Source organism: Cryptomeria japonica, chromosome 3 (assembly GCF_030272615.1).
Source record: "Cryptomeria japonica chromosome 3, Sugi_1.0, whole genome shotgun sequence".
Taxonomy (NCBI): Eukaryota; Viridiplantae; Streptophyta; class Pinopsida; order Cupressales; family Cupressaceae; genus Cryptomeria; species Cryptomeria japonica.
In genome coordinates, this window is record NC_081407.1 from 515907790 (window position 1) to 515930119 (window position 22330).

At 41.3% G+C, this 22330-nt stretch overlaps 1 protein-coding gene and 1 long non-coding RNA gene across 6 annotated transcripts in view; one reads left to right on the forward strand and one right to left on the reverse strand.

Moving 5' to 3' along the window:
• The window catches only part of LOC131060201 (uncharacterized protein ycf45), a 288117-nt gene that overhangs the window by 19804 nt on the left and 245983 nt on the right, over positions 1 to 22330 (forward strand). The gene's annotated exons all lie outside the window — the stretch shown is intronic.
• Positions 2810 to 3640, reverse strand: LOC131874650 (uncharacterized). The gene is made up of 2 exons (XR_009372052.1): positions 3568 to 3640; positions 2810 to 3465 (listed from the first exon to the last, which is right to left on the reverse strand). It is a non-coding gene; the product is annotated as an uncharacterized LOC131874650 (long non-coding RNA).

Consider the following 22330-nt stretch of genomic DNA (forward strand, 5'->3'; position numbering starts at 1 on the left):
GAAGCAAGGATGGCATAAGAGCTAGTAAAGTCCGCCTTGCCCAAGAGAGCTTGAAGTCCGCCTAGGCAAGGTAGAAAGGACGTCCGGTGAACTCTAAAATCCGCCTAGCAGCAGCATGATAAAAAGCAAAGGTTTTGGATGGCTAAATACTCTCAAAGTACGCCCAACAAAGAGAAAAGGATGTCCAAACACTTAGCAACCCCGCCCAAGGCATGAAGAAGTTTAGATCCGCCTAAGGTTAAGGTGGCATAAAGGTGAATTGATCAAACTTGCCAAGAGGAGAGAAAACTGGCTAAACAAATAGACAATTTTGATAAGAAACACATGAAATCCACTATTGGAAGATCGACCAAGATTGAAGAGGTTGGAAAGATAAATTCAAACAATATTTTAAATTTTTTCCAACACTTAGAATTATTTTCGAAGGGGAAATAGATTCAACACTTAGAAATTTTTTGAATTTTTTTGGAATTTGAGAGAATCATCTAGAAGGTTCTATGCCAAATCGCTTTGGGTGAAAAATAAATGTTTCCGTTTTGAGAAAATAAACCAAGGCTAAGTTTGATGAACCTAGAAAATTGAAAAAAAAGGAAAAAAACAACAAAAAAACACTTAAAGCTTCTAAAAATTGAACTTCTCAACTCTATATCAATTCAACTTGTCACTTTCAAATTCATTATCAGGTTTGAAGCTTGGAGATTCGTTTGTGAAGAAGTTTCTCTCTCTCGAGGTTATGAAAGATTGAATTTTGAAGAAGTAAAAATTTCTAAGTGTTGAAAGAAGGAATAAGGTTCTTTTTCTGAGTTTAAGACAAAATTTTCAGAACTAAAGACAAATTTTTACCAAAATCAGTTAAAGAAAATTCCAGAGGTTCAAAAAATTCATACTTTTGACTGATTTCTTTTGTCTTAACCTTTTTATTTCTCGAAATCTGCTAAGTACTTTGCCGAACTCTTTCATTTTCAGTCTGATTTTTCATAGGATAATAACCTTTTGACAGGCTGAAAGTGAAATTTTCAAGTAAAAGGTCCAAAATCAGGGTTATAATCTTCAATTTTCACCAAAATAATGTTAAATTTTTATGTCTTTTGCAGGTTAATGACTACCAAAGGAGCACCTTCAAGAAAAGCACATATGAAGTTCGCCAGTAAAGGGTTATAGCCAGAGTCAAAAATCATTTCCAAATGGAAAAATGTCACAGACACCAAGCTTAGGCATGTGGACTTCAAAGAATTCAGGAAGAGAATGTACGGGCTAGATGGATTTTTGCCAACACCCATTGCTTGCCGGATAATGAGAAATGGCATTGTCCAGGCAGCTGGATTTCCACTGACCATGGAATGTGCAGAACTGATTGTTGAATGTGCCATATGCTACAACTCACAGGAGAGAGAAATTGTTGGACCAGATGGAAGAGTCTTGGCTCATCTTGGAGGGTTAGCCATTCAGAAAGAATTTGGAATACCAAACTACAACAAAACCTCATATAAAGCCAAAGAACATACCCAAAGACTTTATGAGGACCAGCTTGACCTCTGTGCAACAAATATCAACAATTCATGGTTAGAAAAGCCCAGGGCTTCCCTCAATAAAGTGCCCAAAAGGCTGATGCGCACGGATTTCAAAGAAGAATATGGTGACATTATCGTATTGCTGAACAAAGTAATGGGCAGCCCTCAGGGTGCACCATTGGAAACATGGATGTACTGCTTCATTGATGAGATCACCTCAGTATTTAAAATGTTCAACTGGTCCCGAATAATCAGTGATAATCTAGATGAATAATTGAGGAACTTAGAAAGGACACAATCATTTTACATGAGCTCCTACATTGTCTACCTGTTGGCCAGAAATTACAGATACACACGATTGATTTGCAAAGGTGTAGTAGGCAATGGTGAAAATGAGTTCAAGTCGTATGACTGTCACCCACACTTACAACTTAGTGAGAAAACCTACTTCAAGCAGGTAAATGATGCATTCCTGATGTGCATCACAAGAAAACTGCAAGGAGGAACCCATTAGAGACTTTCTCATGAAGCCAAGAGTTTAATAAGCAAGTATGGATCTTGGTTTATCCAATTTCCAAAATTCACATACATAAGAATTCAAGGTTTTACCGGATGTCCTTACCGACTTCCGATCTATCCTACTAACAGAATGGTCTTGCTTGAAGTCCTTAGACAACTAGAGACATATGAGGGCTTCCAAAGAGCAAAGCAAAAGGCGACTATTTCCTTTCCTTTCATCATCGGAAATATGCTCGAGTCTTGCCGAACGACGCAAGCAGTTGAGAGTGCTAGGCTTGAAATGCAGTGGTACCCATTCACTTTCTATTGGTCTAGAGCTGATTATGATCCTCACAACAATATTGGGACAGTAAATGGAGAAAGGTACAAACATAGGGTAGACTTGAAATATTTTTGGGCAAATGCTGCTGATGAGTTTGACATCAGGAAAAGACTATGGTCTAGACTACCGGTAAGCCTGATTAGAACAACTGAACTTTTTCATGTGCCGGATCAGCTGGAAGATGATGGAGAGTACCATAGTTGAAAATCTCGGACTCGCCTCGGACTCGGCAAACCAAAATTTTGGACTCGGACTCGGACTCGTGAAAGACTCGCGAAAGACTCGGCAAAAAAAAAACCCGTAGTTTTACAAAAAAAACATAAAGAAATTAATGCATTTAGAGAACATAAGTGCCATAATTGAAACATTACACATGTCATATGATCTACAAACACGCAACATTTGAAATTTCATCATTCATGGCAGCATATTCAAGTTTCAACTTTCAACTCTAAAATGTATAATGGCAGCATAAGTATATAAATGTTCACAAAATTACATATAATGATATGTCCAAGTCCAACTCCAAATGTGAAAAACAACAATGTGAATGAACAAACCAAAGAGAAGACTACATCTTCCTCTTTGTATTTTTCCTAATATAGCTCAATTTTTCAGGCCTTGAGCTAGAAGTAGTAGCAGTGGGTGTTGTGGTATCTAAATGGTGAAATGATTCTTCTTCAAAGTCAAAGTCCTCATCATCATCCTCATCTTTGTCCTCATCTTCATCCTCCATTTCATCCAATCTTGCTCCTTCTGCATCTTGTGCTGCTCCTCTCTCTATTTCTGCAATTTCTTCTTCGGTAAGGAGGACATCATCACCATCATTTTGTTCATTCATGGTCCAATCACCATATGGATCAATTTCATCCAAGTCAATGGCCTCATGTGAAACACCCTCCACCTGTCTAACTCAAAGGCGAAGGTTGTACCGAACAAATACTAGATCATTGAGCCGCTTTTGTGACAATCTATTTCTCTTCTTTGTGTGAATGCTCTCAAAGACACTCCAATTTCGTTCACACCCAGAAGCACTGCATGGCTGAGACAAAACACGGATAGCTATCTTTTGAAGATTAGGCGTGCCGGCACCATAATTCTCCCACCATAAATCTACAAAAAACATTTAGAAATATTAGAATTGAGAAAAAAATGTAACAATCAAGTTTGTAGGTTTTTTCTTGCACTATTGAACTAAGTTACTAAATTTTTTACCTGGTTGTTGTTTTCCTCTCCTATCAATTGCTAGTTGTGATGAGAAGAGTCTCCCCTCTGCACTTTTGTAGATATTGAACAATGAACATTTCCAAATTCAGAAATAGATACTAGATAGTCAAAGTGTCAAACTCAAATTCAATAATGAACATTTCCGAATTCATAAATAAAGATAGAGCAATTGCAAATGTCAAATCTCACCTCCAACTCATCAAGAACCTTGTCTCTCAACTCAGGATTAGGTGTCATCTTATCAATGCATGTAATAACACCTGCCATGACCTCCTCATCAGCCCTAAATGAATCAGAGAAGTAGAATTTCGGGTTCAAAAAGTAGGAGAAGGCATGTATCGGTTGGTGGAGTTGGTTTGTCCACCTACGATCAATGATGCGCCAAAAGATTTCACATTTTCTTGTATTTCCACGATAGTAATGTGAAATGGCCTCTTTGGCCCTATCCATGGCCTCATAAATGAAACCCATTGGCATGCCCTCTCCATCCACCATACGAAGAACCCTTACCAAAGGTTCTGTCACCTAAAAAAATTAAAACCAAATTTAAATTAGTACAAAATCAACCCCTAAAAAATAAAATCAGCAAATAGACAAGATTGTATAAACTTTACTTTTGTGTTTGTTACTTACCGCAGTCAACTCCTCTCCACTTTTGGTGAACCCTTCATCAAAAACAATGCAAACAATCTTCTCTGCTTCAGGTCTTTTGGAGTATGCAGACCCCAACCAAGCATCTGACACAAACATCTGCTTAAGATGAGGAATGGCACTAAGAATGCTCTGCAAAGAGATGAAGTGGCTAGCAAATCGTGTCACTCCAGGTCGCACAAGGTCCTTGCCATTTGTGTGTTTTCTCATCAAAGCAAGCACCCAAGTATGGTTGTAGATGAACTTGGTGACACTTTTTGCATCTTCAACCACCTTCTTCACCCATCCAATCTTCCCAATGTCCTCTAGCACCAAGTCCAAGCAATGTGCAGCACAAGGACTCCATGTAATCGAAGGATGCCTTTGCATAAGCATTCTACCTGTAGATACATATGCAGCTGCGTTGTCCGTGATAATTTGGACAACATTCTCAACTCCAACTTCCCGAACCACACCATCCAATAGATTACACAAAGTCTCTGCATTTTTTATTTCATTTGAGGCATCAACAGACTTTATGAATACCATTGCACCATTTGAAGCCACCAAGAAGTTGAGAAGAGTCCTATTCCGTCCATCTGTCCATCCATCAGATAAAATGCTGCATCCTTTTCTCTTCCAATACCTTTTCTGATCATCAACCACACCTTCTGTATTTTTCACAACTTTCTCTAGCAATTGCCCACTGAAGTCATGACCTGTTGGGGCCTTAAACCCCTTACCCGCCACTGTACAGGCATTAACAAAACTTTCCCAATACATTGTTTGCTGCATTGAAAGATAGATTATTGTAAAACCAAAAGTTTGAAGCTGCTATCCGTGCTTGTTCATGCTTCTCTCTATTCCATCCTGTACCTTCAAGTGAAGGTTGTGCACCTGGAACATTGCGTGGTACAAAAAAATTAGGGTCTGATCGAACAGGAGTGCCACTAGCCTCACCCTCATTGTCACCAAAAGATGAAAGTGACTGATGACCCCGACTGTGACCAATGGGACCCGAAGTGGACAATGTGGGATTCATTGCAGCTGCCATGGCTTCTCTTGTTTTTTGCCTTTCTTCCTTATGCATATCATTCTTAGCAAGAATGGCCTTCATCTCTCTAATAATTTCAGGAGTTGATTTGGGGCATGCCTCCACACCATATCCAGGTATTTGTGCAAGGTGGTATTTTAATCTATTGATTCCACCAGTCATCCATTTTGTGCATTCGGTGCAAGTAACCTCCCCCTTTTTGCTTTCTGCAATCCCATATTTCCAAGCTTTATCTCTTTGTCTTCCTGACCTTGGGGTTGCCCTTGGAGTTGAACTTATCATTGCTGATTTAACATGAAAAAAAAAAAATCAGCAAGGTTTTATGGAAAATCAACAAAAAAAATGACAATGAATCATTTGGGAAAAATAGCATTCAAAATCAAGAAAAAAAAAAGAGGAAATAACTTAGGAAAGAAAATAGAAAAAAATTTGGCAGCATATCCCCTTGTTTTTCAAGATTTTTTTCAGTTTCAAAACAATGAAATGATTCAAATGAAAAAAAAAAGAAAGAGAAAAATCCTTACCTAGATCTCTGTTGCTGATTTTTCCTTCTTCCCTCTACTCCTCCAAACCCTTCTAACCTGCTACAGCAAAAAAAAAAACCAAAATGAAGTCAAAAATTTAAAAAAAAACTTGTTTTTAACCCTTATGGGCGCGTTTTTCTGGGCCCGCGAGTCCGAGCGAAAGACTTGCGAGTCTTTCGCAGGGACTCGCCTGGACTCGCCTCGCGAGTCCTAGGCGAGTCGACTCGCGGCGCCAAAGGACTTGCGAGTCTGTGGCGAGTCCGAGGCGAGTCGCCGAGTTTTAAAACTATGGAGAGTACACTCAGCCTCGCTTTGATGACAATGCACCTCTTCCTCCTGTGAGGTGGTCTGAACTAGAGCATGCAGATTTGGCCACCTTAATGCGGCTAGTGGTCAAGTATTCGAAGTGATGGGTTGATCAGCAGGTTCATGGGATAAGACGAAAGAATATGACCTTGACTTATAACCTGATGGGTGAAATAGAAGCATATTCTTCAAATGTAGAGGCATCTCAAAATGCCGGACCCATTGAAAGCACTAACTCTAGGAAAAAGAAGAAAGAAGTTGGAAGCTCTTCAAGGACAAAGGGCAAGACACTTATAAATGAAGGACTTGCTCAGAAGAAGCAAAGGTTGGAACCATCTCGTTTTGCCGCATTTGGGAATATAAACAATGTATTAACTATTGACGAGTCATTGGCTGAGATGAAGATTCCTTCTCCGGTCCATGGGGAAAATGTAGAGTCAATCCAGCAGGGAGATGAAGAACCTCCATCTCCTACAAGCACATAAATATTAGAGTCAGATAATGAGATGGATATTCTAGGCGATGAATTTCAGGAGGGAATGATTTTCGCTCTTCAAGGAGGTCAGATTATTCCATGTGAAGAAAGTAATCAGCAGGAGGAGGGCATTGAACAACCTACTATTCTTGGTTGGCTGAAGGAAAGGTTGAAAATGAAGACACAAATAGAGGTTCAAGAAGAAGATGATACGACCGATTTCTTGGCCAGATTAGGAGAGGTTGCTACAAAGAAGCCTTCCAGGAAGTTTTCCACAATCCAGAGAGATGAGACAGGCTTCCAAACAGTTCAGATTGCTGTACCAAAAGTGAACAAGTCAAAAGAAGGTATAACCCATTAGGAGTATGAAATTACCACCTTTGACTTGGGACCAACTACAAAGGGTCAAGAGGTGGAAGACTTAGACAATTCAATCGCTTCCATGAAGGCAAGAATAGATAAGGAGGTAAGAAAGAAAAGAGAATATAAGAAGGAAATTGAGCGTCTAAAGGAATACATTCAGCACCTGACCAAGCCACTTAACCAAGGCGATGTAGCAACTCCTCTACTTTTGAATCTTTCACAAGGAGCAACTGAAAATCTAGAGGAAGAAAAGGTGATAGCCAGAGAAGATAAAGAGTGGATGGCAAGCAAAAGAGAAGCAACACCCACATTCATGGATAAATTGATGTTGATATATGGACAAATCTCCTTCTTGCTTTCCAGAATTGCAAATATAGCAGAAGCATGGGTTGACCTTCAGGATATTTGGGACAGAGTTATCCCGTGCCTTAAAGTATTGAAAGGCATGCCTAAACAAGAACTAATTGATGGAAAGATAATTGCAGCAGGGGCTGCATATGACTTCAACGCATGGCATTGGGCATTAGTTGCACGCGGTGAAGTCCTGGAGAAGGTAAAGGCTGAAAGTGTTTGTCCGAGGAGTAGATTAAAGAAATACAAAACAAAATTCTCCTTATAATCACTGATTTGTTTGAAAAGGAGACCATCTAAGAAAGTGATATGCGGCTGGAAAATGTAAAACTCAAAACTTAGGAGATTTTTTTCATCGTCACAAGACTAGTCCTAAAGAAAAATTTGACCAAGGCATCAGAATTCTTGTCCATCCGAGATGCCTTCCAAAAACAGGAGCTGGAATGAGAGATTGCATTCGCCACTTGTGCAGACGACTTGGACGGATGGGAATTCGGGATCAATATGTTGCCACATGTCACTATGGAAGAGGTCGGCTCAATCGTGTCCAGGTTCATTGAACACACTGCCAATTAGTAGGATAAGGATGTGCCTTCCTAGGAAATGGCTATTCACACCACTTGTCTAGCATGCATTGATTTCTAGTGTTATTTTGGGAAACTCTATCTAGGGTTGTGTTGTCTTAATCTTAGCCGTTGATCTTAGATCGATCTCGGCCTTTCATTTGTTTTCCGAAACACTATATAAACTCTCATTCTCTCAATTCATTGTGTTGTGGAGAGATTTATAAAATTGTTGCTTAGAGCTACTTGAATAATGAAAAGTTCATTTGCAGATTTTGCTTTGAAGTCTTATTGTTATTAAGTGGTTGCATGGTTCCATACTTTCTTCAACAGTAGAATAGAATAGAATAGATTTGCTTAGAGTAAATTTTGCTTTCAAAGTTGTTAGATGAATGAAGGATTTGATGGTTTAGATTGGTGAGATTCTTGCTCCTACTTTATTTGGATGGATGATTTTCGTTCAATGTGTAAAGTTAGCCCAAGCTTATTATGTGGATGCTTTAACTTCTACTTTGAGTAAATATTGTTCGATTGATGGTATTGTTCTTAAGTATGAAATTCTTGAGCATAACCTTAGAAGATTGCACCCGCTTTGCGTAGTTGTCCAAGTGTGGTGAAACAAAGTGTCATTACTGGTTTCACCCAATTTTTACCGTCTCTTGAGTTCATAGGACTAGCATAAAAATTCTGAACCCTTCATCCTTTTTATCCGTTTTTTGAGGTCTAAAACTGAAAATCAAAAAAAAGAAAAAAAGAGATCAGTTATTGTTAAATCCATCTAAGTCCTAGCTTGTGAATAATATTTGTTGAGCGTAAGTCCCCTTTGTATTTTAGCATACATAACCAAGGAAGCTATCCAACATAAAGTCGCCCGTTCGCACATATAGACCTTGAAGTCACCGTGTGGTCTTTCTCGCAATCTTGGCACACGTAGTGATTTTGTTCAGGGGAGGATAGAGTATCCTTGGATATTTTATTCTAATGTTCGGTATATGATAAGACATACACTAACAAGACCCCCTTTCTTTTTCTTTGGTTCCCCTTCTGTCCCTTAGTGTTTTCTTTCGTTTCCCTCTTTGCTTTCTTGTTTTTGGTTTTGTCGAAGCTTGGGCTTTGGGCCTTCATTGTTCCCTTTTCACCCTAGGGATAGTGTACCTTCGATCCCCGATCCTTGTTTTGCCCCCTTAGTTTTTTCTTGTTTGTCAGCGTCAGATGTTAGGGTTTAACTATTTGCTTGGTACCAAGTGAATCGAGAAGGTCCAATCCCTGACCCCCAACCTTGGCTTTCTTTTCGAGTTCGATTGTTGGGTGTTCATTGTTCACTTTGTGACAAGTAAACACCAGATCCCGAACCCCAATCTCGATATCTTCTCACGTTTGCCTTACTACCAACCTCTAATCTTGGGAGCATTAAATGTGTTAGGTTGCTCACTTATGTAGGTAGCCTGCCTATATATAAGGGGTGTAACCAAATTTATTTTCACCCTTGCAAATTCAAAATTTGGCCTTGAGAAGCCCCATCGATAATAAAAATTCGGACTTTCTTGAGCTAACTCACGTATACCCTCCATCGGTGATTGGGGTCGCTTGTTAGGTGTTCGTAGGTAGGTGCCTTTTGTCCCTTTTCTTTATTTCCTTTGTTTTTGTGTGTGGTTGCTGTTTTAGGTTAATCCTTTAGGGTCTTGATGTCTTTTCCTTGTTCTTCTTTTTATTTTCTTCTTTTTGCCAAGCCCTTGAAAGATTCACCCTTGTCATCCCTCGGGTGGCTGGGAAGGGTTGTTTGGGCTCTTTTGTCTTTGCCTTGGGTGATCCCCAATCCCGTGTGTGCCTCTAGTCTCCTTTGAAGGATAGACCTAGGGTTTGCTGAGCAAACTCTTCAAAACCAAATGAATTTGACTTATGTGTGTTTAGGGTTCAAAACTTGAAATTGCAACCAAAACACAGAACTTGAAACATCAAGAATGCATACACAAGAGCCTAAGGAATAGATGAAAAAATACAAGTACATCGAGTATGGAACCTCAGGGTTCACCTTGATTAATTAACACAAAAGACTAGAAAGTGATCTGAGATCTTTAATCAAATACCTTGACAAACAAAACCATCATCCATGCCTTGAAGATTGGATTTTAGAGTTAAAGACTTCTTCAAAACACTAAGTAAATTGAATGTTAGAGCCTTAACCTTTGATCCCTGCAAAGGAATAAAAAAACTATGTATTGCGCACATCGAGGATTGAGGGTTATCAGTTAGAGAATGAGTTGATCTGTCTTAATCCTTTTGATTTTGACATGATCCAGGACCTCTTCGCAAAGCTTAAGTCCTTGAGGCTTCAGCTAAAGCAGTCTAGTATTGAGAAGAAAGATGACCAGTTGATCCTTTCTATTCTTGCAAAGCTTGGTCCGAATTATTCTATCTTTGTTTCTGCCTTCTATGCTACAAAGGATGTGTTGTGCGTTGCACACGCTCCCTGTCGCCGACAGGGTCCCCCCCCTTTTCCTGTTTTGAGTTTTTTGATCGTTGTCCTGAGGATCCAAGCGGAGTTTCTCGTGTCTCTTCGAGCGAGTTCGTGACCAGTCCGTAAGCTGATTGACGTTGGAGTAACGAACCAATGAGTCCTCCTGCCTGATCTGGCTTTCGAGCGTGAATGCCGAAAGCTTTGTTCCAAAATTTTAAAAGATTGCCTTGGATAGGCGTAAGATGGTAAGAACCAACGGACCCCGCCAACCCAGAGCTGTCAGGCCAATTGCATAAAGTTTGCTACCCGACCCTTGCGAGGAACGGGCAAAAGATGATTTTCGCCTCCTAAAGGATCAAATTGCTCGGCCTAGCGCCTGGGTATTTCGATGCCTCCCAAGTCCAAATTTGTGGAGTTTGGCGAAGTTGCTGGGAGGTCCGACATTCTGTGTAAGTTTCCAGATTTTCTCCAAAGAGCAGATTTTCCCCCCCCCTCGAGATCACCAATATAGGAGAACGATTTTCGGACCTCAGGTCCGAAATTTTTAAAATGAAGGCGGAATGTTCTGAAAAGGATGCCTAGGGTCCGAAAGCCCGAAAAGGGCGCTGAGGTCCGAAGTTTTAAAATAACGAAAGAGAAAACGCGGAGGCGGGAGCGAAGTTCAAACGAAAGTTCAAGTTAAAAAAAACATGATGCGCTCACCTTTCGGACCCCAGGTCCGAACTTTTGCAAAGTTCAAGTTTTAAAACGCGGGGATAAAGATATATCGTGAGGCCACTTTTCGGACCCCAGGTCCGAACTTTTGCGAAAGTAAAAGTTTATAACGCGAAAGGCAAAGTTTAAACCGAAGGCAATCACTTTCGGACCTGTTGACGTGTATTTTGTACACCATCATACACAGAATAAAATACCTTAAGGCATCTTATCCTCTCTTGAAAAAAGTCTCTAACTGCTGAAGATTCGCATGAAGGATCAGTTAGGATGACTCCAATGTTCTGGTTAGTAGGGTCTCTACGTGTGGATAAGCACCAGTTGGTATGATGTGATTTGCTGTGTCCTCAAGGGGATCTTACACTCCGAAATTCCGAAATCTTACTAAACTAAGAAGCTTTCAAAAAATAACAAAAGAGTAGGGTTTTCAAGGGGTTAAATCTAGTCTAACCCTAAGAATGACTTCGTGTAGACAAGACTTGGCAATATTCAACCAACTTCAATTTTGCCATAAGATAACAACTCAATTGAAATTGGTGCGATCTTCTAAGGTAATAAAATGATTTTCAATGCATCAAAGATCAAAGACACTACCACGAAGGTACATATCCAAGATACAATAATGATTGAAGGTTAAGGGATTCAAGGTATTCTCCAGTCGACCACGCAAGGCGTTCCTACAATCAGCAAGAAGCTAGTGGTTTGGATTACGAATCCTACCAAAGGTCAAGTCTCACACTATGTCCTTCAAATTAACACACTACTTTGATTGAGCATGATTCAAGTAGATTAAACAACCATGAAGATAACCAAGAAAGTTGCAACAAAACACCATAACTTCAATATTTCATTGATTTTCAAGTCATCATATACAACAATTGCTTGAATTCCTTTCCTCAAAACTCAATCTTGCTACAAAATAAAATTGCTTCTAGCTCTAATCTCTCTAATACAACAAACTCTTTGATATCTAACTATTACAAATGAAATGAAAAATGAGGGTATAAATAGCATCCTCAATTACAATGAAAGGTCCAGATTGAAAGTAGATCAACGGTCAAGATCATGACACCTAAACCCTAATTAGGGTTTGTTACAAATGGCCTCCCTTTTACTGAACAATATTAAATGCATAGCCAAATATTAAATTTGGCACAAAAACCTAGGAGACATAAACCAATGACAAATAAGATGCCATGTCATCTATAACAACCTTTCATCTAGAATCTTATTCCCTTTCCAATTCTCTTTTTTAGCATATGCAATGAATCTTGACACGATTCCTTCGATTTCTGCAATTGGAATCTCGGGAAGATTCTTCATACTCTCTTCCAAGTGGATGACCTGATCGAATGCATCTAGAAGAGCTGCGTCCCAAGTAGATTCAAGTTCCTTTGTTCTTTCAATCAGGAGCATGGTGGCAAACATCTGATCATACTGCTCATCTGTAACATTAGCGTCCTTGCAAAAGATGACCTTGATTCTATCCTCTAATTCCTGCATATCCACATCTGTCTCGACCTCGATCCTTCTGCCAAGAATGGTACGAAGTACCTCAAATACTCTGTCCTGGATCGGATTGATCACCTCCTAAACTTGGCTACATTTAGTACTGATGTCCTCGAAGAGAACACTCTTCATATGGAGTAAGGTTGACCATTGAAGCAAACTGTGAGGTCCGCCATCCATGATCTTCTCTTGTGTTAAGACCTTCCTTGATGTGTGTCTAATTACTTTCAAGACAGGAATGACAACATCTTTGGTATGGGCAAATGCGGCTATTGTTATCATCAAATTGTGGATTATCTCAAGAACCTGGATAGCTTGATGAATAATCTTCATCATCCTTGTTACAAACTCTATGGCAACTGTATGTGATTTATCCATCCAAGTACTTGTACGCTGGACCATATTCCTGAATCTTTCTGCCTCATTGATTGATTGAAGTGGAAGTGCCTGCACTGGTGATCTAGCTAGATCCTGACGTCCCAAAGGTTCATTGATATGACTGAAATATGTCCTCCATGCACCGACCTCTCTCTCAAGCTTTCTATTCTTCTCCATTTCTTCTCTAAGCTTGTCTTTCAATGCTTCAAATGAATCGGTGGCATCATCCAATGTCTGCTCTGCTGTGGATGGTCCTAGCTCAAAAGTCTGTATATCATATTCCTCTGCTAGGATCTCACCTTCATATTTGTCTACTGCCGGTGTAGCTATCTGCAGTTTTCTGGATCCAGTCTCATCTCGAATCATCTTGGACATCTTGGTAGCCTTTCTCTTCTCTGTTACTTCGTGTGAGCGTCCAACAAGGCTCTCTAAATCAATTGCATTGTCCTCGTCCTCTACTACGATCACCTTGGTTAATCTTTCCTTCAACCAATCCGGGATAGCCGATCTTGTCTCTTGAATTTAAATTTCTTTATGCACTATTTCCTCTTGTCTGGGAGGAGATGTCATTTCATTGTCTTCTTTATCTTCATCTAACTCATAATCTTGGAGAGATCCATCTGGTGACCCTTGTTGTGCCTGTCCTTCTTCCTGCCTGTCGTTCTGTACCATCGACTCCATGGATTCTTCCACTTGAAGTGTCCTTTTCTCCTGTTGAGAAGATGTGCCGGATGAACGATTTCGGTTGGCCTCTTGTTTCTTCTTGGAAGATTCTCTCTTTCCAGGTCTCTCTTTCCTCTTCGAACCTCTTGGATGGAGATTGCCCTCACTGGCACATCGAAGGTTACCTTCACCTGAATTTCTAGGATTAGGATTGCCTTCACTCACACTAGCTCCACCTTCGGCTGGTTTCTCTTCCAAAGTGAAAGTCATAGCTATACCTTGTTCTCTCAACTTCTGATGCTGTACGTCAACCCATCTGCGAGTACAAGACAAGACTGGAGCCATCAAAGTATCTAGGTCCACGACCTCGGGCTCATTCCAATCTAACCTTATTGTTTTACTTTCTCGATCATAGGATGACTGGAGATGTCTGCCACTGTCCTGAGCTTGGTCGGCCACTCTGTAAATCCTGCATTTCCTGATGAAATCCAAAGGCAATCTAGAATGCATTTTTCGTTTCACTTCAAGATCATCTAAGAGATTCATCATAAAATCTTCTATTTGGTACTCATGCTTAAATTTCCTACCGACTGTCTCCTCTAAATGCCCATGTGGATCAAAGCTTTCCCTCAAAGCAAAGGTTGAAAAAGAATACAAGGCTAACTCCTTCTCTGCGTCATCCATAGCTAAAGCATTAGGACATACCTCAACTGAATTGCCCAAAATGATAGGTACTGGAACTCCATTCTGATGTCTGTGTCTGAATGCCTTCGCATATGCTGCCAACTGTCTTGTTACTTCAAGTAACACAATTCTGTCTGTCGGATATCTCGGCAACATGTATGGAGGTAAAGGACATCCATGCATTCTAATATAAGTGAACTTGGGAAACTGAATAAACCAAGCACCGTACCTCTTCACCAATTCCTGTGCATCCTGAGATAATCTGTTGTGAATCCCACCTTGCAACGTCCTTGTGATGTTCATCGTGAAGGTATCATTAACTAACTTGTAGTTGCTTCCTGGCGGATGATGCAAGTAGGCATAGGAATCACAAGCTCTGACCTCGCCGGGTCCTCTTCCAATCACTCCTCTGTGAGGTAGTCCTGCGTACTCGAAACTCCTGATCAAGGCATAGATGACATATGAACTCATGTGGAAGGACTTGGTAGCCTTGAGTCTCCTCAACTGTACGTCCAAGCAATGGCTAATCATCCTAGCCCAATGTATCGTACCCTTTCCCTGAACAATCACCTGGATGAAGTAGAACATCCACTTCTCAAAGTAGAAGGCCTGAGGGGCTCCTGTGACTCGGTTGAGCATTGTAATCAAATCTCTGTACTCCTCCTGGAAATCAATCCTGTGTGGTGTGTTCGGTACCTTGCTTAGACGGGGACGGCTCTTGAGTAACCAGTTCTTGTTGATAATGCTTAGACAAGCATCTGGATCATCTTCGTACATAGACCTGGCTCCTTCTATGCTCTTGTATATCATGTCCCTGTGCTCTGGAAGATGGAAAGCTTCACTTATAGCTTCCTCTGAAAGGTACGCCAAAATGTTGCCCTCATTGGACACGATCGTTCTGGACTGTGGATCATAGTGATGAGCACACTCGATCATCAACTCATGGCACTGAACTGCTGGAGGGAAGCCGGCCGCCTTAATGATGCCACTCTCGATTATTCTCCGGGCGACAGGTGATGGCTTGCCAATGTAAGGGACCTCTCGAAACTTCCTCGTGCTGAAGTTACCCAAGTTAGTATCTCCAATGTTGCTCCACTTCGACACGATCTTAGTCTCCACTTCTTCGGTCTTCTGATCTTCTTTCATGAGAGCTGAACGACTGGTGGATGCTCCCGCCTTCGGGGTTGCCATACCTACACAACATTTCATAATGAGAAACTAGATCTTGCAATAAATAACATAGATTAGAGAGTATTTTTAGGAAACCTCATGATAAGTCTTAGAGTTATCATTTCCTAAAAAACGATTGAGCTAGGAATTCAAAATTCAAAATTCAAAATTTAAGCAATGACGATCTAAAACCTAAAACAATAAAACCAAATCGCCATACCTCACGAGAGAGCTAACTCTAGAATGCAAAATGAATAAAATCGCCTAGGCAAAATTGACGTTAGATGGCCTTCAACGTGATCTCTCCTTCAAAATAGCAACTTCGCCACCTTTGGTATGTCCTTGATGTAGTCTTCCAATGCTTGACAGGTTCGCACAATTTAAACTTCAAGTTCGCACCTCCTTGGATAATATTTGCGCCTTCCTTTGGATATAAATTCGCACCTCCTAACTTGAAATGAAATTCGCACCACCTTGAACACAACTTCGCACTTCTCCCTTTGTCTTCCTTAAATCGCACTTGAGATGATAAAATGATAATGTGAAAATAAAAATCTTCACCACCCTTTATAGCGCTCACCTCATATTCACCTTGAGGCTGACTTGGTAATTAAATAAGGCAATTTAAACGATTTTTAAATAAATACAAGGGCCGACCTCCATAAAACAAATAAATACCAAGCGCTATATTTAATTTTTTATTAAAATAATTAATTAATTATTTGCCAACGTTTTTTAATTTAACAATTTCGATTTTTACAAGGCAAAAACAATTAATTAATACCAAGCGCAAATATTAAATGCCATTTTAATTGGATTTTCAAACTTATCGAATTTTCTAGCATTTAAATAATTTCAAAAATGTGTTTGAGCGCCAAAATTTGAAAATGAAATATACAAACCTCATCGCCCTGGTCCCTGACTGAGGGACAGGAGCGATCCATCATCTTGGTCTCGATCTTTGCACTTTTGACGTTCAAAGTCTTCATCTTCACGTTGAAGTTGGCATTTTCGTTGGGTCCTTCGATCTTAATTGACTTGCATGTGCGAATGAATGCATCTCATGACCATTATCGCCCTGGTCCCTTGGAGAGGGACAGGAGCGATCCCTATTCCTTTACGTGAGATTCTTCGTTCTTGATATCAATTCCTCGTTCATTATCCTTCAAACAACGTTTTGAATCTTTTGCAAGTTTGTTTTGTCATGATCTTCGATGGATGATAAGTGTTTTAACAAATATCGCCCTGGTCCCTTGGAGAGGGACAGGAGCGATCCTCATAATTTCTCCTTGACCTTTGTAACTTTGAACTTCAATCTTTGTTGTGAAGGATAAACAATGCTATTCTTTCATTCCACTTTCGTTTTGCTTGAATTCCACAAGACACCTTGATGTTTTAGAAGATCATCGCCCTGGTCCCTTGGAGAGGGACAGGAGCGATTTTGAAGCTCTAGCTAGAATTTGCCATCTTTCAACCTTTGTACTTCGATCATCATCTTTCAAATGGCGTTCTCGATCTTGCCCATCCTTGTCTTGCCTTGATTTTAAAGGAATATGAGTGTTTTAATAAAAATCGCTTTGGTCCTTGTCCAAAGGACAGGAGCGATATAACTTTCTTATTCAAATTGGTATACTTTGACGTTCGACACCTTTGCATATCACCTTGTTAAGACGCCTTAGACCTTGTGTGATCCCACAAAACCTTGACTCGGCATGAATTTTACATGAATTGGCAAGTATAATAGATATCGCTCTGGTCCCTTGGAGAGGGACAAGAGCGAACTTTAAGATTTTGAGCTTGTCTTTGTTTCCATTCACTTGCCATCTCTTTCATAATGTAAGATGAAGTCCCTTGATCCTTCTTAATCACTTGATACTTGTTTGACCTTTGAAATCTATGCCTTTATAAGAATTTCGCTCTGGTCCCTACCTGAGGGACAGGAGCGAATTAGGTGTCTTGGTGTAAATCCTTTAATGTTGCGACCTTTAATGCCTTGTGTTTTTATTGAGATGCCTCGAAATGCCCTTTGCCACCTTGTTCTTCACCTTGGAGTGTCTTGAACTTAAGGAAAAGGCAACATTACCATTATATCGCCCTGGTCCCTTGGAGAGGGACATGAGCGATCTTGCTCTTGTGGGCTTCATCTCACTTTATCACCTTCAAAAATTATCTTCAACGTATTCGTAATGTTCCTTTCCACTCATCCATGCCTTGGGATCCATTGTAACTTGGCAAGAAAATCGTCTAAGACAAAAATCGCTCTGGTCCCTGCCTGAGGGACAGGAGCGAACTTGGGCATTTAGGTCCCTTGTTGACGTTTCATAATCTTCAATTTATCTTCAATGAGTTCAAGTCACATCTTTTCTTGCCTTCAAACCAAAAAACTTGCTTGATCTTCGTCCAGAACATGCCCTATGAAGAACTTCACTCTGGTCCCTTGGAGAGGGATGGGAGCTACAAAGAACTTCGCCCTGGTCCCTGACTGAGGGACAGGAGCGATTTTTGCATTTTGGGTCATTCTCCTTCACGACGGCACTTCAAGTTATATTCATTTGGTAGAACACATCTCCTTGGACCTCTTCAAATCATCAAGTCGTTAAAATCCTGCAAGGACAAAGCAATATTTGATTTTAAGCTCCGGTCCTTCACTGAGGGACAGGAGCGATTTTCACTCCTGGGGCATTTCCGTGTTCGTGAAATTCTTCAATTTATATTCAACGGAAAGATCACGCCTTCCTTCATCACTTTTAACTCGAAATTCATCTTGACTCTGCAGGGACAGTAAGATATTTGAAAACGAGCTCCGGTCCTTCACTGAGGGACAGGAGCGATTTTGCTCCTACAGGCCAAAATAACATGATTTCACAAGTTTAATCAATTCACGAGGCAAAAACAAATCATTCCCAATGCCCGGGATCAAAAATCAAAAAACTTCAAAATTTAGTCAAAATTACTCAATTGGACAAAAATTCACATTTCATCTTCAACACTTAGACAAATTTAAGCTTTGCACTCAAAATTTCCAATTGAAAATAGACCATTTTGGCGAATTCATTGCATTCAAAATTGCATCCTACGAAAGGAGGCTCAAAAAGCTCTCAAAACTGACTGGATTCTGGCCTGAAAAGACGGCAATTAAAACCCTAAGGCTTGACCCTAAATCCAGACAATTAACTGACTAACAAAACCCTAAAAAACGAAGCGAAAGGCGAGCGAAAAACGAGCAAAAAGAGGGGGTCCCCATTTCAAATGGGGCGATGTGTGAAATGGTCACAACAGGACCCCAGGTCCGAACTTTCGAAATTCAAGTTAAAACAAAACATAGTGCGATCACTTTCGGACCCCAGGTCCGAACTTTCGCGAAGGGTGAAGTTTTAACGCGGAAAGCAAAGAGAAAAACGCGAAGGGTGAAGTTAAAACGCGAAGCTAAAAGTATATCGCGAAGTTCATTTTCGGACCGCAGAGGCAAGTTTTAAAACGCGGGGATAAAGATATATCGTGAGGCCACTTTTCGGACCCCAGGTCCGAACTTTTACGAAAGTAAAAGTTTAAAACGCGAAAAGCGAAGTTTAAACCTAAGGCGCTCATCTCTTTTCGGACTGGAGGTCCGAAGTTTTAAAAGCGAAGTTTAAACCTAAGGCGCTCATCTCTTTTCGGACTGGAGGTCCGAAGTTTTAAAAGCGAAGTTTAAACCTAAGGTGCTCATCTCTTTTCGGACTGGAGGTCCGAAGTTTTAAAAGCGAAAAAGAGAACGCGAAAGGCGAAAGTCCGAAAATCCGAGTTTCGGACCCTTAAACCACGGAGAGCCAAGTTATATCGCGGGGCTCATTTTCGGGCTTGAGGTCTGAAGTTCGCAAAGCGCAGGGAGCTTATTTCCAATTGGAGGTCCGAGGTTAAATCCGAAGCCTCCAAATTTGTCAAAATCCAAAATTAGAAAGAATGCAATTCAAAATTTGAAAGAGCTCTCAAATCCGAAAAACAAGGAGGTAAGACGCCGCATCACCCTCCCGTCAACCATGTAAAATTCGGATTGCCAAGGATAGAACCATGTAAAATTGATAAATCCTCTTTCATCCACCAAACCGCGAAAATTTAAATAGAAAGAATAACCGTTGGGATTCAAACTTTGCAGGATCGTCTGTTCACTTCACGCGACGAGGTCGGGTAATCTCTCGCCATCCGCTCCCATCAGGTAAGTACGCTTTAATGCGTATGGTCATTTGGAATGTGTAAATCAAATAGGCAAATGCGCAAAATTTGAAATGCTTGGGGTCTGCATCTCCTTTTTATAAAACGTTATTCGAACATCCGAAATTTAGGATTCATTCTCGAGGTTTAGCCAGAAACTGCATCGCTTTTCAAATTCAAACTTCTCATGTTTTGCCTCTATTGAAAATTAATCCAAAAATCCGAAAGTGATAATGCATAGTCATAAATCTTCAGGAATATGATGCTGTTAAAGTTAATCAAGTTGTTAGCCAAAATGATATTTAAACTAATCCCGGTCTGATGAAGCACTTCTGTTATTATCTAACCCGCATTATCGTTCTTGTATCACCTTGTAATCCGTGTCTGGCTGTGCAGGATAAATGCCTAAATCGGCGGCAGAATCATCAAAAACACCCGCTGCAGCCGAAACCTCACGAGCATCCAAATCAGACACCCCGCGGAAAGTTGAAAGAATGAAGTATCAATATCAGAGGGGAGGATTAAGAGAGTCGAAGGTCCAGAGCGTCTGGGACAACATTGGTGACACCGACCTTGGCCACATTGATATTCAGGACTTCAGGGATCGGGTCTTCTCGCCCAACGCATATGGCAGGCCTAGGCAAATGGTGGAAAGTGGCATCGCCCAAGCAGCAGGTTTTCCTCCAGCAATCCAGAACTATGAATTAGTAGTGGAGGCTGCTCGGCATTACGAACCAAAGTCCAGATTAGTGCTTCTGGAAGATATGACTATCGCCGACTTCTCCCCTGAGGCTATCGGTGATGCATTTGATATCCCCTTTCCAAATAATCCCATAGCTACAACAATGGACGAGGCGCAAGGGGCATATGATATGAACCCGGCCCGATGCAGGGCATTGATTAACGAAGAATGGTTCAAAGAGCAAAGGCCTCCGAACACCAGGATTGTGAAAAAGACCCCCAGGAGTGACTTTCATAATGAACATGGGGACATGGTCACCTTACTTAGTCGAGTCATGGGACTTCCTAAGTCCAGCTACTTTGAAGAATGGATGTTCTATTTTACAGAGCAGGTCTTTGCCGGAAAGTCTAAGTTTGACTGGGCCCAGATCATAAGTGATAACATCCACGCTCAGCTGATTGAGCTCGAGACAAAGAAGTATTTCACCATGACCTCCTATTTGGTCTATATGTTCGCAAAGAACCAGCCACTGCCAGGGTTAATAATGAAAGGTGAGATCGGGAATGGGCCTGGTCAGGTGAAGGTCTATGATTGCTACCTGCAACTGCATTACCAGGATATAGCTCAAAGGGAAAAGAACAGCCCAGCTTACGCGGTTGGTCAGTACGAACGCGTCAACGACGCCTTCACAATGCGCCTAGTCAGGCAAATGCAGGGAGGGTTACACATAAGGCTCTCGGAGCAAGCTACCACTTTAGTGCAGAGGTATGGGGCCTGGTTCATTCAGTTCCCAAGGTTTGCCTACATCCGAATAGCTGGCTTCGATGGTGCCCCCCTTCGACTTCCGCGGTACCCAACCGATAAAGTGGTCCTCATGGAGGTGGCAAGACAATCACGCCCTGCCGGCATATTACTACGAGAGAGCAAGCAGGCTGGATTCGCATTTCCTATGATCATAGGCAGCCATGATGTCCAATTGAGAACCCCCACCCTAGCAGAGGAGTCCCTTGCAGAGCTAGCCTCTTATGGCCTACGGGAACATTTCCCAAGGAAATGTTTTGATCATGACAATTTGGCAAAGAGAGCTTACGGTAGGCGCTACAGAGCAAAGGAGTCAATTGAAGATTATTGGAAAAATTGCTCCGATGACTACGAGGTCAGGCGACGGGAATATTCTAGATTGAGTGTGCAGCAAATGCGACTCTTTGAGTACCGTCAGGTCCCGGATCAGCTCACAGACTCGGGGAACTGCCTCCAAGTTCGAGAATTCGAGGCAGTAAGGCACCTCTTGCCAGGCGTTGATTGGTCTCAAGACCCAATCACGGATTTCGAAGCAATTATGGCAGCCCCAGCAAGATATACAGATCAATGGTTGCATCACCAGATCGAGAGGCTAGTCCATGAAGGGGTCCAGTTTACTTACCATTTGATGGGCAGTCTCGACTCTCAGTCTTCTGAAGACGAAAGGACATCAGCTGAGAAACCAGAGAAAAGAAAGAAAGCTAAGGCCTGCAGAGGGACTCGGACGTCCAAAAGAACAAGAAGGGAGAAGATTCCCATAAGGAGGCCAGAGACCACTTCATCTTCAAAGGACCCCAGTTCGTCTGACGACGCCATAGAATTGGATTGCGTACCTGCTCCGCCTTCCCAGAGCGACATCGATGCATTCGAGGCCAATGATCCTCCTGCACCTGATATACCTGACACCGAGCAAAAGGGCACCAAGTCGACCAAACCGGGCGACCAAATAAAGGAAGGAGAAATCCCATCCACCCATTGGATCGAAGTGCAAGAACCTACCCAGCAGAGCCGTCACGAATTGCTACTCTTCAATACAGCCAAGGCCGACTCAACTGTCGAAGGGGAACAAAGAACGGATGAGATTTAGGAGCTCGAGAGAACCAAGGAGCAACCTTCACAGGAGGATGTCAGACAATTGTTCAGTGAAATAGGGGAGAACTCAGATGCAAGTAAGGAGCTTCCTCCTTCCTTCACCCCTCCGATGGCGGGGCAGCTGTTAATATGTGGTCAGCCGGTTGAGA